Below are 13,753 nucleotides of genomic sequence, written 5' to 3' on the forward strand. Positions count from 1 at the left end.
TAAAGGACTTGTACAGAGAAAACTACAAAACATTACTAAAAGAAATCAAAGAAAACCTAAATATATGGATAGATAATCTGTTTCCATGGATTGGAAAACTAAAAATTGTTAAGAAGCCAATTCTACCCGAAGTGACTTACAGATTCAAAGCAATCCCAATCAAAATTCCAGCAAACTTCTTTGCAGAAATGGAAAAGCAAATCACCAAATACACAAAGTCATCTTTAAAAAGAAGAACAAAGTTGGAAGTCTCACCCTTCCTAGTCCTAAAACTTCTTACAAAAGCCACAGTAATCAACATAGCATGGTACTGGCACAAGGACAGACATATAGAACAATGGAATCAAACTGAGAACTCAGAAATCAACCCTCACATTTACGGCTAATTCATTTTTGAGAAGGGGACAAAGACCACTCAATTGGGAAAGAATGATCTCTTCAACAAATGGTGCTGAGAAAACTGGATTTCCATTTGCAACAGAAGAAGGAAGACCCCCATCTCACACCTTATAAAGAAATCAACTCAAATTTAATTGAAGCCCTAAATATAAGAGCTAGAACTATAAAACTCCTAGAAAAAAGGTAGGGAAGCATCTTTAGGACTTTGTGTTAATGGTTGCTTAGACTTTACACCCAAAGCTCAAGCAACAATAAAAATAGATAAATATGACCTCATTAAAATTAAAATATTTTATCATGAAAGAAAAATGACAGCCTACTCAACAGTAGAAAATATTTGGAAAGCACATATCTGATAAGGGTTTAAATATCCAGAATATAAAAAAAAATTCAACAACTCAAGAACAAAAGGACAAAAACCCAATTTAAAAGAAAAGATCAAAAGACTTGAATAGACATTTCTCCAGAGAAGATACTCTAATGGCCAAAAAACACATGAAGTGATGCTCAACATCATGAGCCATTAGGGAAATGCAAATTAAAACCACAATGAGATACCATTTCATGCCCACTAGAATGGCTTCTATTTTTAAAAAATGGAAAATTACAAGTGTTGCAGAGGATGTGGAAAATAAGAACACTCATTCTTTGCTGGTGGGAATGTAAAATAGTGCAGCCAGCAATCCTATTTCCAGGTATATACTCAAAAGACTTTAAAACAGGTACTTAACAAATTTTTGCACACCAATGTTCACAGCAGCATAATTCACAATTACCAAAAGATGGGAGCAACCCAAGTGTCCATAAACCAATTAATGGATAAACAAAATGTAGTGTATATGCACAATGGGAAATTATTCCCTGTAAAAAAGAGATGTTTTGATACATGTGACAACATAGATAAACCTTGAAGACATCATATAGAGTGAAATAAGCCAGACACAAAAGGACACATATTTTTATGATTTCACTGAAACAAATAATTAGAAGAAGCAGACTCAGAGTCACAATCTAGAATATAGCTTAACAGGGGCTTTGATAGGGATCAGGAACAGGGAGTTAATGCTTAATTATTACAAAGTTTCTGTTTTGGGTGGTGGAAAAGTTTTGGTAATTGATGGTGGTACAATAATTGAATGTAATTAAGAGCAATGAAATACATATCTGAATGTGGTTAAAAGGGGAAAATGTTAGGTTGAATATATGGTAGTTGAAAATTAAAAAAAGAAATCCAGGGAATTGCACAACACAGTGAACCCTAAGTAAACCATGAACCATAGTTAATAGTATAATTGTAAAAATGTGCTTTCATTAATTGTAACAAACATACCAAATCAACATAAGGTGTTAATAATAGAGTGGTATATGGGAATCCTGCATTTTATGCATGACTGTTCTGTAGACGCACAATTTCTCTAATAAAAAATAAATAAATAAAATGCTCTTAAAATATATATATATATATATATATATATATATATATATATATATATATATCCCATTCTTTAAACACCATTAAAAATGTATTATTGAGCATCTGCTATCTCTCCAGTCCTGTTCTTGGCAATATGTGGGTCTTAGTGGACATAATCATAATCTAGACTGGGCTCTGCTAATAACTAACTGTTTGGCTATAGGAAAGTCATATATATTTTCCCTCTTTTTTAAACTGCAAAGAATGTTATATATCCAAATATCTATAAGAATTGATTGAGAGATTCCCAGTCCAAGGCACTCAAGTGGTATTTAACCTTCTTTGATTCTATGATTTAGGGAGTTTGCAATCAATTTTGAAGACACAAAGGTAAAACAAATGCAACCCCTAGCAAATATTGAATACATTTTAACTGTTAAATTTTTTGGTACCACCTGGAGGTCCATGAATAAATAAATAAATAAATAAATAAACAAACAAACAAACAAACAAACAAACAAATCCTGAAAAATAATTGCGTATGGAATAATTCTCATCTCCTATGGAAAGTGGGCATAAAATAAATAGAATTTGGGTAAATAGAGGGGAGAAAATAAATCATACATCCTGGAGAAAAACAAAGCATTAACTTGTAAGATGGGAAATGTGGACATGGCATGTCAGAAACATTGCTGGCAAAAAGAGAGGTGGATTATTAGAGAGATAGACAAATGAGAGCCTGATAGTACTGTGGAATTAAGGCTGATGAGACATGGTCTGGAGGACTTTTTTAGTTTCCTGCGTATGGAAAAGAATTGATGAAAAGCTGCACTAGAAGAAGAAGCAAAGCAACAGTAAAAATCGAAGCGGTTCAACGATAAGCTCCATCTTATTCACTGCTCAATTGTCAGTACCCAACCCAATGCCTAGCATAAAATAAGTACTGAATAAATGGAAAGACTGAAGTTGTTCATTCATAATAATAGTCATGCAGTGATCAGGGTTTGAAATAGAGTAATAACACTGGAAATAAAGAGACCCCATTACTTAGAGACAGCTCATTAAATTTACCAAGTATAAAGAAAAATGAAAGCAATAATGAAACTCTAAGAGCACCACAGCACAATCAGGAAACCAGATCTGAAATGTGAATACATTATCTGTGACTGTCCTCTGTCTTCCCTCTTCATCTTGAATCCTGGAGCCATCATCACCATATATTTCCTAACTTTGAACAACACAGTGCTGACAAGAACATTGTAAAGCTTTATCTCATGGTAAAGAATAATGGGCCAAAGTAGTCTACAGAATAGCGGGGTGTAATTATTACTAATCTGCTTGGAGGTGAAGAAATGTGGCAAGAAGTTTAAAAACAAACATCTCCTCGGGGGTTTTCTGGTAGCAAACACCCTGAGATTGGTTTATTCTTTATTGTGTCCTAAATTCTTTACTGAAATTCCTGCCTTCCTATCTTTTTCTCTGCCCCCATTCAAGTTTCACTGCAACCCTTAAGACTGGCACTTTCATTGAAATGTCCATAGTAACATTCCTGCCCAAAGCAATGTTTTAACAACCATCTCTACCACCATCAGGAATACACTGCTTTCATTGTTACTTAATTTTTCATTTGTACAAGTTCCTTGAGACACTATATGTTTCAAGTATGGATCCAGATTCTTGTGGGTCCTGAAATTTATACAATGTGGAGTCTTTCTTTAAAAAAAGAAAAGAATACAATATGATGAATTCAAAATTAGAAACTAGGCTTTGGAAGTGGTGCATACATACAAGGAGCACAAAGCCAAAGTTTTGCTAAATCTTATTTATTTAGTAGCTACTGAGTGTCCAGCACAGAGTTATACAAACTGGATACACCTGTTATAGTCTTGGAAATTTCATCTAAACATAAAGATTAAACTATCCCCTAACAGGATGACAGCAACTGATCCCAACTCAGACCTTATTATGAACCGAGACACTCAAATTCACTCACTAATGAGCAGCTCCACATAAACACCTGATGGCTACTCAAAATCAATTTGTCCAACTCAACTAATCTTTCTTTGAAAATCTACTATTTTGCTCCATATAACCTCCTGTATTTATTCTCCATCTTTTCCACACCTGTATTTCCAATCATATTCTACTTTATTTACTTAAGATTCCCCCTCTTTCCACCATCCTGTAAACCTTCTCATGGCCATCTCCTACCTGTATTACTATTAGACATTATTAGACCTATCATTAACCTGGTCTAGAATGGTCTCCAACCATTTTGATTAAAAGGATCATTTTATCACCAGATCTTCTTACCTCTTCATAATTGAAGAAATGTCCGGTTTTTTAAAAAACATAAATGCTAAAAATTTTAACTCATTTTCAATTATTTTAATGTATTTTAATTATAATAGAGTCTATGGAAACTGGAAAACTAGTAATTAGTTTATGCTTGAGATACATAATGTCGACACATAATGTTTAGTTTATGTATGGATTTTTGGAACCTTTGCAGTAATTCTGTAGCTCCCTAAGGGCCTAGGGTTTGGGAACTACTTGCCTAATCCTTTTCTCTTGGGACTAAGATAGATGAAAACTGAGATTTTATCTTTAAAAAATTGACTCTGACATATTTAGGACTTTGTTAGATAATTCTTAGAATCTCTTGACATTATCTTTTTAAGAAGTACCATTTTTATTTTAATATCCATAAAATTTTCATTGGGAAATTGTGATATTCTTGGCAGTGTTTTCAGCTTTACACACAGACAACCCACTTTGGAATGGAGTTATTGGTGTTTTCCTTAAATCCTGACACTGAATCCTTCCCTAATCTGCTTGCCTCTAACCCCTATCTATCCTTAACTTTTCTCTTTAAGTTCATACTTCTGTTTGCTTGAACTTTCTGAGCTTTCAGAACTATTACCCAAATGCCACAATATGCATTGAAAAGTCACCTGGTTCCACAGACAAACGATATGCCTCACTGCTTCTTTCACTGTAAATACAGCTGAGGCATAATGAGGTAATTGGCTAAGTACCTGTGAGTTCAGAAAGACTGGTTTCATAACTTGATAATTACTATTTATAAATATTAATAGTTGCATTTTTGGGTGAATTGAAGTCATTTTACAAAAAGAGATAACATAAAGAAACATACATACCAAAAGATGAGAAAGCAAAAATGCTGGTGTTAATGAAAGAGATTCAGATCAGCAAGAGGTAGGAATAGAGTCTAACTAGATATATTGCAAGATGTCATTTGTTGTTTGACTTCATATTTAGAGGCAGCAGAGTTTATTTGAATTGTAAAAAGAGGAAATCAGAAACCAAAATTATTTTGCTTCATTGTTACTGGAGAAAGCACATTATATGAGAAGTAAGGGAGTGACACAAAGTACTCCTCAATGTATGAATTAGTAAATGCATTCCTAGGTATATGCATTTACTAATAGGAAAATAAAGTGGAATTGCCACTGCTGCAGCACTCCCATTCCAGTAACGACCATCCCTGTGATATGTGGTAATCACCAGATAAAAGGCTTTATCAAATAGCTGGGGAGGTGGCCAAGTCTTCTCAGGGCTCAGAGAGACCCAGGATAGGAGAAGCTCAACACCTAGGATACCTACAGGTTCAGAGAAGGAAAAGAGCCAATATGAAGCATGGATTTGTATGTGGCATCATGTTTTACTTTTGGGGGAATAAATGAGGTTAATAATTCGAGCCTTGGTATCACCCATATGATTGAAAGTTTGCTTCCCATGTTTATTTCCAACTGTTGAACATAACCAAGGATAGACAGAGAGAATCCTCTACAACTATCAATCAATACATATTTTTTTATCAATTGGTATTTCTTTGTTATGAATGTTCAATCATCTGAGAAAAAGTCTAGCTCATAATCTGTTTATAAGCCCATCAGGAGAAATTTGTCAAAATCTAGATACTCATAGTGAATGGCATTTCCCTGACCCTTCTGTCTGGAATTTTTTGTTTGTCTATTTTAAAGAAACCTATTTACCATGTTATGGTTTGTTCCCAGGGAACCCATGTTGGCTCCTAGTGATTGCTGCTTCCTTTTCAAAACGTTCCCATTTGTTTAAAGCTACATTCTACCACTTAGGCTTTTTTTTTTTATTTTTTTGGTTGATTTAATACTATTTTACCAGATTATTTATAACTAGGACAATATTGTATGTCACCAATATTGTGAAATTGTTTCTGTTTTCCACAGGTTTTCATGTTAGCAACATTGTTTCTATAATCATGCTACCAATTTGTTGTAGTTCCCTGGGTATATGCATTTGGGTCTTACAATGAACTTCTTATAATACTTTGATCATTTCTTGAAATGCCTTGGGCTTTCAAAATGGAAAAGGGTATAAAAGCACAACTAAAACAATTTTACTTGATTAAGAAATTGACATTTAATGAAAATTCTTATTCTTTTCCTTCAGAGGATGGTCTTTCATATTCTGCAATCACTCTCATTAACAGACCACGAGATCTCTTGGTGACTTAGAATGAAGAAAATACAAATTTAGAAAAGAATTGAGAACATAAATAGAAATTATTAAATTTATATTTTAAAAATTACAGTTATTTCTTATTTGGCTAAAGCATCATTATTTCTGTCCTATAATAACAAATATAAAAAAGCTTAATGAGTTTTTATTTACTTTTTGGGAACTATCTGATGGCCATGATCTAATAGAAACAAGAAACATTGAACCTGACATCTCTTAAAATATAATTTTAGCACCTTGCATAATGATTAATTAAAAACAAACCATTACTCAAAACAAATGAAGAAAGCCATTAAATGATGTTTCTTACACAATAAATCTGTCTACAGCCTTGATAATCTGGAAAATATGGTCTTCTGCAATAAATTTCCTCATAATTGGTACATCAAATTAATTAAATTCCTTATTAAAATGTGCTATGATCCTAGTTCACAATAATGTTCACATTCATATTTTGTGTATGTAAATTTCATGTATAGAAGAAGAATAATTATGCTTTTATTTTTATATAAATGCTTTTATTTTTATATAGTTACAAAGACAGAGATAAATTTTAATAAATAAATTAAAATATGATATTCAAATGCATCCATCAAATATAGATTAAGTATATGTGTGACACAATTTTCATGTCATAACAAATTCGGTACACATACATACTATTATTTTAGAAGAACTACATTTTGAGTTTTGTTTTATTTTTATACAGAGATTAGGGCATTAACATAAAAGTCTTTTTAAGTTTCTTATACTGTAACATTTACAAGATAATGTACAAGTTTGTTATTTTTTTAGTTTGACAATATGATAATTCCACTTACATGTTGCATCTATTCTGATGAACTCAACTTATTCAAAAACATAATGGCACTTCACAAGACCAACATCCTTGTTTAAGAGGTAAGTAAGAATTACAGCCATTTTGGAGTTGGAATAATGGAATTTAATTCTCAACTTTATACAGTTAGTGATTTTTGCAGAACTAAAGTGTAAATCCTTTGATGCCCAATGTAGAGGTTTATCTCCTCTAGTGACATCCTGAAGAATTTCGGCTTTTCATTATCATGGTGACGGTCAGTTCATCATATTAAAGTCACAAAGGATAAGCAGAAGGAGAGAGGTCAGAAAGAGAGTCAAAGAAAAATCCCTTCATCTATAAATTAATGATTCAGCACTATAAAATGCTGACTTTGAGATATACTAGTGCAATTACATCATGAACAGCATAACACGATAGCTATCTTTGGTTATCTCAAGACAAAGGTCAGCCATAAACTGGTCACCATATGTGGCTCAAACCTCAGGAAGTAAACAGCCCAGATGTAGATATAGTATGGTGAGGTATGACTGAAGAAATACAAAAATTAGAAACCAGGAAACCAATTATTTTTTCCAACGTTTTCACCTGAAGATACTTACTATGCATGACTTAGTGTTGGGTTGCTTAACTTACTATTTTTATTATATATATATAAATATATATATATATATATCACAAAATTTTCCATTTTAACTATTCAGCGTTTTAACTATTCAGTTACATTCACAATGTTGTTCTACCATCACACAATACATTATCAAGACTTTTTCATAACCCCAAACAGAAACTCTCAACTTATTAAGTAAAACCTTCCCAGCATCACTTTCATTTTTGTCTTTTGTTCCTAGTAAGGTAGTGTGGCAAATAGTGGCATGACTAAAGTATAACTTTAGAAAGATTATCATTAAATACCATTTCAAATTATAAAAATTAAATATAGAACTGCATCATCAAAAAATTACATTGGGGAAATTGCAAGGCATTATTGTATGGGAAGCTGGGTTGCATTTCCCTTTAGAGTTATAGGTTTCTCCTGCAAACTCATATGAGCAATGCCCTTGTGCATAATGGCAAGATATACAGAAGGGAATTTGGGATTATTACAAAGTCTACTGTATAATCAAGTTTGGATTTCTTGAGGAGAGAGTAATAGGTCTGTGCTGCAAAACCCAGGCAGGCATCATTGTTCAGCATGTGTAATTACTTTGAGTCAAATGATTGTGAGCGATCTGGAGCTTGCCTCATTTCACAAGAAAGTGATAGAGGTAGAAACACCTGTTGTATATCACCCTGCTGCTTTAAGTAACTCCCAAACCCCAATTTAGTTGCTGAAAGGTCACAGCCAACACTAGAGGGGGAAAACCTCAGCAGCTCCGGCAAGCTCTGTAGGAAAGAGAATTCCTCTTAGAAATACCTGGGATGCTGAGCTCTTCACAATGGATATGCCTCATCTCAGGACCAATGAGCAACTCCTTGTCCTGTCAGAAGCTACTGTGCTATTAGAGAAAGGAGAATGCTTTGCAATGGCCCCTGTCTTTAAACCCTGAAGCTTTGGGATATCCCAAAATACCCCACTTGCCTTTCTCATTTTCTGGAAAGCTGTGCTTGAACAAAGTCATTGCAATGGGCAGTGCTGAAGGTGCTTCTAACCAGATGCCCTTACCACCCCATCAATGTTCAAAGAAGAACTCATCTCTGATTTTACTTTTATATCTCCTTCAAGCACACATCCATAATTACTCCAGTAGTGGTTGACCTCACCACCAAAATATCTTATTTCATAACTGTCTCCTAATTTGTTTCCTCTTTTGTAACTCATTTTCTGAATTGCTTTGTTTATAGTATGACAATCCCTCCATGTTCAATTCAGTGAACAAATAAATTTATTTGAGTCCTTAAGGAACTGAGCTAAATGCTGGGAAGAAAAGGTAAAGTAGATGTTATGCCTTCCATTGAGGAGGTGAAAGTACATTTGAAATGAGACTCAAGTGAACTAAATATTTTTTTAAAGTGTAGAGAATGCTAAGCTCAAGATAAGAAGAGAGGCAACAGTGATAATATATAGGGTAATTATCCCAGTCTGCAAGCATTAGGGAAGATGCCCTGAATGATATGGCACTGGAGCTGAGCCTGGAAGGAGGAGTGAAGAGGTAACCTGGCAAAGAAATATGGTGGGGGTGGGGAGCAGAGGAGGAGGAGGTTCCAGGCAGAGAGAACATCATGAACCAAAGCAAGACCCAGCACTAAGTATGTACACACTCATTCACGTGCTCATGAATCAGGAGGCAATGAGGTCATGGAGAGTTTTCAGAGCTAAGTAGCTCGGACTTTATGTTGTACACGATTAGAGGCTTTTGAAAAATCTGACATTTCTAGACTGATACTCAAAAACAGTAGGCCTGGGATAGACAGCTGAGCTCAGGCCCATTGTGCTGAATTATGAGAAGTCTGAAGGATCTGAAGGTATAATCCTGTAAAGTTATCTAAGGAAGGGGTAAGCAAGCAGTGCTAGTTCTTACTTAGTTTCAGACCTGTGTCTTTATTTTATCCCCATAAAGCTGGGACAAGGTTTTATGATCCTGAACTCACACATCAGGAGATTAATAAGATGAAGTTCAATGCTCTGGGATCTACCTTCAAATCAGTCCTGGTTATTATTGCATTGATACAGAGTTTTAGTTATAGGGACTGGGTCCTTCGCTTTTACTTCCTGCCTAAGTTATCTCTTTTGGTAATAAACCTCGGTTCTAAGTAAGTTATGTAGTAGTGAAATCTCTGCCCTGTTCAAGCCAGCCTTCATCCCAAGGTCTCTGTGCCTTCTCTTGAGCCCCAGTATTATGGAAAGTCTCTATTATCAGATAATAGACCTCTGTGTGACACCTACCTTTCTGGGCTCTGATTATGGACTGCTGACCTGTGACTTTCCCTACTGTTGGCGCACCATGTTGGACCTCCGTATCTCCACCTCCTACCTGCTAAAAGCTGCACGGTGCCCTGTTCTGCATGCCTCACCAGAAACGCTCTAGGCTTATCATGGAATGCCTCCATCATCCTTGGAGACTGGTCTAGTTCCTCCCAGTTTATCACTGTCAGCTTCACTGTTAGTCAAAAGTAAATTTTCTGCAAATTAGAAAAAAAGAAAGGAAAAGAAAAGCCTTTCACCTTCCTCAAAATAATTTAAACAGCAGTATTGCAATGACTACAATGTGTAGGGCACCTACTTGGACCACAGTCTTACAGCAGCCATCCTATTTGGGGTTTCTAAGAGGAACAGGTAATAGGAGAGTCTACTAGGCAGAAAGTCATAAGTAACAATAAGGAGATAGCAGAGCTTAGGCACGTAAGTGAAGGAACAGGGGAAAGCATCCAGAATTCAGATTTTAAAAATCAGAGTAACAGGCAGAGAGAGGCACCAGAAGCAAGAAGGAAATAGATTGGGGGGAAAATAAAGTTTTTGTCAGGGTCAGAGGAGTGTTGGTTCTTCCAAATACCAGAATGGCTTTGAGAGTATAATTAGCCAGAGGCTACAAGGGAAGGAAAGAAAGCCCATTTGGTTAAGACAGACAGTAGACTTGTGATAGATGGGCCATTTCCTGAAAAAACTCGTCCTTAACCTGTAAGAGCTCTCGATGATCCTCTACAGAGCAGTGCAATGTTGATTATGAGAGAGAGAAAAAGAGAGAGACAGAGAGAGGGAGAGAGAGAGATTTCTTGGCATATTTCTAGGTATAATGAAAAACAGCATATCATAGTAAAAAATGAAAAGCAAAAGGATAAACACAATTGAACTCTGAGAGAAAGAGTTCTGAAATGAAAATGAGGATACATGAGCTCTAGATTTTAAATGGTCACTCAAATCCTTGGGTAACCAACTTAATTTATCCATTCTCAGTTACATCACTTTAAAATGAGACAGCTGACTGCCTAATTCCAAGGCCTTTCTTACTCAGAATAAGATCTTAAGAGTTTAGTCTTTAACAATTAACAAAATCTCATTAATCTCATTATCTTGAGATTAAGTTTGATGATAGGTGATTACAAAAAAAAGTGTTTATTTGCTCTGCACTCCTGATAAGAAACTCAACCACCTGTATATTCTAGGATACTTGTTACTTTAAGGAGTTGAAATGAACTAATACACGCTTCTTAAAACAAATGACCATAATGTAATTTATGGAGTACAGTTAAAAGGATAATTATAATATTGTTTCATTAATTGTAACAAAGTAACCAAACTAAAGCAGAATTTAATAATGGGGAAAACTATGGAGGTAGAGTAGGGAAGTACATGGGAACTCTGTACGATCTGCATGATTTTTCTGTAAACCTACTTTATTAAAAATAAATAAGAGAGGAGTTTCAGAACTGCATATACAAATAACATTATACATAAAAAAAACACACACACACATAAACGACAAGCCTTGACCACAGAAATAAGAATAAAAGGCTCATTTATTTAAATTGTCTAATTGCCTAAAAGTTAATCCCTGCTGTGACTATAATGGCAATAATGTTAAAAGTTTATATTTATATAGCATTTCCTAGTTTACAAAACACTTTGATACATATTATCTCATTTGATCCTCATAATAGCTTGTGCAGTAGGCCAGCTAGTTATCAGTTATCCCCATTTAATAGATTAGAATATTGGAAACTATTTAGATCTTGGTCTTCTGAGTAGTAGTTGAGCATTCTGAACTTACTGTATCCTTAATGGAAAGTCTTTACCTAGGGCACAAAGATTTGTCCATAAATTTTAGCAAAAGACCGATAACCATGTAAAGTTGAAGTCCTTCTACAAACATATAGTCATTATCTTGTAAATAATGTATTTATGTATATAGAAACATAAGTACACAGAATGAAATCTGTTTGAATCATTTTACACTGAATGACATTTTTCTTGCCAAAATATTTTTTCCTCCCTTAGAGCATTAAAAATAAATAAGTAAAGCCTAGAACTGTTTTCTTTCTTGCCAAATCTAAATGAGAGAGAGAAAACACAAGACAATATGCTTAAAGAAAAACAAGATTTCATGTCATTTCAATAGACACTATGTAAAATGGATCCATATTAAAATTACATCACCCCATTTTCCATGGCAGCACAATGATAAAATCGTGCGGTGAAGCAATGGATCTGTGATGACTTCTTTCCTTTCTCCCAGTTGAATTTGTTTATCTTCTGACATATTTTCCAAACCAAACAACATGGCTCCAATCTTTTTACTTCGTATCTATTAAGTGCTGCCCCCCAAAATGATTTGTAAGAAAGATTCCTCATCTATTAAAGTATTGGTTCTCAACTCTTTGTGAACATATCAGAATAAAAAAAATAAAAAAAAAGTAAAAATAAAAAACAAAAAAAGATGCCCAGGCCCTACCCAATACTGATTAAATAAGAATCCCCGAGTACAAAATATGTTGCTTCAGTATACTTTAAAAGCTCTTCAGATAATTCTAATGTGCAACTATAGCTGTGAACTATCTACAGCAGTCTTTCTGCAATGTTAATGTGCTTATGAATCAGCTGGGGATCTTGTTAAAATGCTGATTCTAATTTGGTAGATTTGGGATGAAGCCTGGGGTTCTGCATTTTTAACAAAGAACTAGGTGATATTGAAATTGGCCATCTGTGGACCACATTGTATAGTAGCAAGGGTCAGTGGTTTTCAAAGGTCAGTACCCTGACCTGCAATATCAGCATCATTGGGGAACTTATTAGAAATGCACATTCCCAGACCCCACCCCAGACATGAATCAAAAACTCTGGAGGCCAGGCAACCTGTGTTTTAAAAATCCTCCAGGTAATTCTTACACACACACACAGTTTGAGAATCACTGATCTAAAAAAAGTTTCCTGAAGTCTAAACAACTGGCTGCATGATTAGAAAGCCACTAATAACTTACACTTATATAGCACTGTAGGAAATTCTACAGACTTTCCTACTTTATGTCTTGTGAGCTTCTTAAAACAACTCTGTAAAGTAAACAGTTTCGGCATTTTATAAATAAGGAAACTGAAGCTCAAAACATTTAAGGGATTTGCTCAAAGTCACATTGCATGCAATGGTAGATGCAAAATTAGAGCCCAGATCTTCTGGGTCTTCCAAACTACAGGCAGAAGAGTGAGATAAGAACAGGAGAAGCAGCTGTGACCTGATACTGATAATAGTCTGAAGGAGAGGGATCACTAACCCTCTGGTGATGGCAAGTAGGGGGACCAGTGCACATACAGGCACCTCCTATCAGGTGAATCACAGCCATTTGTACTTGGAGCTCTCGGAGACCACAGCAAAACACACTAATCCTTTTTTGCCTGAGTTTGCTATTATGTGGATTTAGCTTTGAGAAACACAAATGTTGTTTAACCCTCACCAACTGACTTAGTGGATGAGTCAGTCACTTATGGTTGTTCACTCCACAATTTCTACAAATAATTTATTTGAAATCATATGACATAAAACAGAAAAACTGCCTTTATTGTGTGTTGCATATATGTATACATACATACTTATGTGTATCAAACTTTAGGAACACAAAACTACTAGAATTTGCATGTGTCTCATGAGACTTGCCTGTGTGTTACTCAG

General features: G+C 34.8%; 1 protein-coding gene across 4 annotated transcripts in view; it reads right to left on the reverse strand.

The window, feature by feature from the left end:
* Nucleotides 1-13,753, reverse strand: part of LOC119533935 (limbic system associated membrane protein) — an 878,762-nt gene that overhangs the window by 664,268 nt on the left and 200,741 nt on the right. The window lies entirely within an intron of this gene.

This window comes from Choloepus didactylus, chromosome 1, assembly GCF_015220235.1.
Source record: "Choloepus didactylus isolate mChoDid1 chromosome 1, mChoDid1.pri, whole genome shotgun sequence".
Lineage (NCBI taxonomy): Eukaryota > Metazoa > Chordata > Mammalia > Pilosa > Megalonychidae > Choloepus > Choloepus didactylus.